At 34.6% G+C, this 4621-nt stretch overlaps 1 long non-coding RNA gene across 1 annotated transcript; it reads left to right on the forward strand.

The window, feature by feature from the left end:
* The first annotated feature begins 2151 nt into the window (after positions 1-2151).
* On the forward strand, positions 2152-4309 carry LOC104548385. The gene is made up of 2 exons (XR_728201.1): positions 2152-2277; positions 3386-4309. It is a non-coding gene; the product is annotated as an uncharacterized LOC104548385 (long non-coding RNA).
* The last annotated feature ends 312 nt before the right edge of the window (positions 4310-4621 follow it).

Here is a 4621-nt window from a genome sequence, read left to right on the forward strand (position 1 = left end):
ATTTTTGTGTGTTCAATTGACCTAGCAGATCTTATTAGCTGAAGCTTTAAGGGAGCAAAATTTTGAAGCCGGGAAAAACACGTTTCTCAGGAAGCTTGTTGGCTGCAGGATCTCATGAATCTTTCTCTTGTATTTTGCTCTCAATGTAGCTGGAGACTGGTTGTTGGGAATTCATGGATCTCTGGTGTAAATGGCTTCTGGTGGCTGGTGGTTATTCATGCTTGGTTTGTCTTCTGATTTATGGTGCAAGTAGTGTTTCACAATTCTGCCAGACATTACAGTCTTGTTAGCAGTGCCATTTTGAGGTTAAAGGCTAAACTGTAGTCCCAAACTGTTAGATTACTTACAATGCAGTCATGCATTTTGGTATATAAATTCTTAACAGATTTTCTGTTTACATAACTTCCTCCTGCAAAGATAAATTCTCTCTGCTGTTTACAATTATGTAGTCACTTTTTTTAGAACGACAGTTCTAAAAGAGGGAAGTATCATGTTGCTGTTTGTAGAAAATGGTGTATCACTTCTTTGGTGATGTTGTGCTTTATTCTAGAAACTAATTCAAAGGTAGTTCACACAGTGCCAGCTTGCAGTCTTCCTTGTAGACCTATGCTTTCTTTTTCTGAATGGCAGGATTTTTTCGTTCGTTGAAGATACTGTTTAGAAAAAAAGTAGTAAAATGCCAGTGCTTTATGTATGAGCTAACATAATGGTCACTTTCTCAACGATATGTTTCACTATACTGTTAAAGAGATGAAGAATACTATGATAAAGGACTGGTTGATCAGTTGGCTTCAATTTGTGTTTTTTCTCACATCACCCACAAAGAGAGCAGCATTTCTACCAAGCAGAAGAACAGTCTATAATGACATCAGCCACCTTCTTTCACTATATATATGAAGGCAAAAAGTATAAAGGCAGGAAATACGTCTTCAGGGATAATGAAAAGGGAATAAGTGGTGCAAAGAGATACTTTGAGATATAAGAGAATGATGCATATGCAGCTCATGCTTCTATGGTACAAAAAAGCATCATTTTGTGTGTATAAGCCTGGAAGTCCTGTATTGTCAAAACAGTGAGGAAAATGAGTACTTGAATTTTAGCACATTCTAAAAGAAGAACAAATATTCTTTCACTTTTTTCCCCTCCTCCTTTGCGAGTTAAAATTCAGCTTTGTTCCAGTGCCAGGAATTGGAATAGTAGCTCTGCAGTGGTATTTTTTTTCCTTTCTGTTTTATGAAGAGAAAAGTCTGGGAACAACTGGACTGACTATTGACATTTTTTGACCATGCAAATTGGAGACACTGAAGTAATATTTCCCTCTATGCTCTCTGTAGCTGCAGATGTACTGAAAAAGCATTTAAGGAGCTGGCAGTAAGAGTATATCTAGGTGCTTTAAATGGCACTGTTAACTGACCTTTAGAATAGCCTTGCAATGTTTTCTGAAATTCTGTGTAAATATACAAAATAATACTCTGAATTTCTCTGACAAATTAGATGATTGCCCACTTCTGGTGCAGGGAGGATCTGATTATTTGGAAAAATGAGAAAGGGTCATTTATGGAGAAGAGAGTGATGCATTGTTATTCTGTGACTGAAAAATGTGGTCTGCAGTAACACTCCATGCAGTAGGAGCCTTTCTTTGACCTGAGTGGTTCAAACTTTCATTACTTTGTTTAGCTAAATGGAAGGAAAAAGCCCTTGACGTTGCCTGGATAATGATGCTTCAGAGGTAATACATGTGGAATATTCCAGGAAATTATCATTTATAGCTTTTTCTGCAAGATGATTTGAGAAAGGTTGTTTATTTACATTTGATGAGAATAAAATTTATTTAAATTCAGATTTTCAGAATAAAAATCCACATTGCATTGCAAACTTCAACTCAGATGCTTAACAGGACCTGCACATGGGCCAGGAGGTACAGCCTCAGCAGGCAAAATCTTTCATGTAGGCTACAGCACAACTTCAAAGTTTAAATCTGTGTTTTGGTTACCTGAAAAGAAGAAAATCTGTAATGATATATTTATACAGCCCCACAGAAAAATCCTTTCAGACAGACAAGGAGAGGGCTGACAGAAATAAAAGACTGCTAAGATATGCAGTCCCTTTTGCTTAGCTGCATAATGAGTTTTTACTTTTTTTTTTTTCTTCTCTGCAGCCAAGGATGGTGATTACTGGAGATTGCTTGTGCCTGGAAATTACAAACTTACAGCCTCAGCACCAGGCTATCTAGCAATAACTAAAAAAGTGGCTGTGCCCTTTAGCCCAGCAGTTGTGGTAAGTGCTCACTTGTATGTTGGTTTATCATCTATTATATATATTAAAAAACCAAACCTTACCATTTTTTCCTTCATGGTATACATATAAGCAGGAGGTGATATTTCAGAATATACATTTCTAGTCTGTCTTCTAAATTAGCAATCTTTTAATACTTGCTGCACAAGCCACTGAGAGTAATGTCATTGTAAACTCATTTCATCTCCCGTTGGTCGTATTTAAAATGAAAAGACAGAGATGGGTAGTATTGAGATACTTAAACGTTTTTTGACCTGTTAATAGCCAGTCAGATAGAAGATTACAGAATATCTTTAAATAATGTGACATACAAAGTAAGAGATGTTGAGGTTTTCATTGAAACTTGTATTTCAAATCTGAATTGTCAAGTGACTACCTGCATAGGTTAAAATAAGTGTATAGCTTTGTGCAGGAGGATAGTGATGGAGTTCTGCTTTGTGTAGATACCCAGCATGTATAGTGAGTAATATCTAGGCTGCATCTAAGAGTTCATAAGCATTTTTAATTCATCATCTGTACAGGTGTTGATTCCAGTCTTAATGCTTAAAATAAATGCTTATTTCTCCAATGTTTATCATGTGCTAGGATATTCTACACAAGCACATCATATCAATGCTCATGAGCCGTGTGTCAGAAAAACCTCCTGGATCTCCTTGATGGCACAAAATTGAATCTGTGCTTTGATATGCTTGGGGTCTGCATTGCTAGGCGTTAGACAGCAATATGCTGATGATACTTTTTATTATATGCTAGAAGGCTTATATGGCTGGCGATTACTCAGTTTTAATTTCATTGATCCATATTTTTTGAATTGTTTAGACAAGTCAAAGACTGGACAGACGTCTGGTTTCTTTTGGAAATTTTACTTACCTATGTGCATTTTTAAGATAAGTTTATTGTACTGATATGCTAGTATTACACGTATTTAAATCAGCCCTGAGACACTTTGGAATAAGCTTAGCCTAAAATGGATGGTACCTTCCTAAGCCCCATGTCTGTGTTAAACAACTCCTTTCAATAAATTACTTTTAAAAGCCTACATTTCTCTCTCTACAAATCTTACTGATGTTTTTGATTGTTTCTTTCTCAGGTTGATTTTGAACTGGAGTCATTGTCTGAAAGAAAAGAAGAGGAGAAAGAAGAGTTGATGGAATGGTGGAAGATGATGTCAGAAACACTAAATTTTTAAATGAAGATTTTGACTTTACAGCTTTTAATCTATTATATGTTGACTTAGTATAATGTACTGTGGAAAATTCCTATATTCTAGATTTTGTGCACTTTGCAATAATTAACTTTGAATTTTTCAGTCATCTTTTGATTAATATGACTATAACTACTAGCCTCCTAGTTAGATAAATAAGTTACTAATTTTCTTTCATATTGTTATAGAAAATTTACTCTTATATACAAATCAGAAAAAAAAATGAGTGAATGTCTCTGCAGCCTATATGGAAGTACAATCCGTTGTGTATTATTTGCAAGTTCAGAATATGTAGGTTAACTCTTGATTTTAAAAAAGAAATATGCTGTAGTCAGTTCCCAATACTGCCAGAAATATTTGACAGTGCATGGTAGTAGACAGTGCTCTTTACTGAGTTCTATAATGGATGTTATTGAAAAGATTTATGATGACAGTGTGGTGCTGTATGTTTTACAAGGATTAAAATTCAGTATAACATTTTGTATGTCTCTGGTGTTGGAGCTATTTAACTATATAGGAAACATAAGATGACTTCATTTTAGTAACCAGAAGGAATCTGTGTAAGCTCTTTTATTACAGATGGGATGGAATGAATTCAGGAAATAGCAAATCTTTATTCCTTAAACTGTTAATGATATTTTGAGATCAGTTTTTAATTATTTCTCATTAACCAAATTAAAAATTCTGAATGGTCGAAGAAGAAGAGCTCATGCATCTTGTTAATATGCTGGTTGTGTTTGTTTTACAGCAAGAAAAAAAAACAAACCAACATTTCAGGTGATGTCTGTTTTAATTAGGTAACTACATTTTAAATAATCTTTACATGTGTCAGTGGTGTCTAGATAATCAGCCAGAAGTTCATACATTCACTGAAAGCTACCAAAACATTACAGTTTAGATAATGAACTAGAAGTCTACTGTGGGCATGCATTTAGTCTCACGAGCCAAGCATGGTTTTGTTTCTAACTTTGTTTCTTCTGCTGGTTAGTCTTACCTAATACTAGAAGTGAGACAGATAAGTTTATTTTTTTTCAGTGTGGTGAAATTTTCCAAAAAAATTAAAATTTTAAAAAAAGCAACTTTGATTTTAAAAGATCCTTCTTCCTTCCCTTATTTTAGTGT

The sequence above is a fragment of the Mesitornis unicolor genome, unplaced genomic scaffold (assembly GCF_000695765.1).
Source record: "Mesitornis unicolor isolate BGI_N332 unplaced genomic scaffold, ASM69576v1 scaffold17971, whole genome shotgun sequence".
NCBI lineage: Eukaryota > Metazoa > Chordata > Aves > Mesitornithiformes > Mesitornithidae > Mesitornis > Mesitornis unicolor.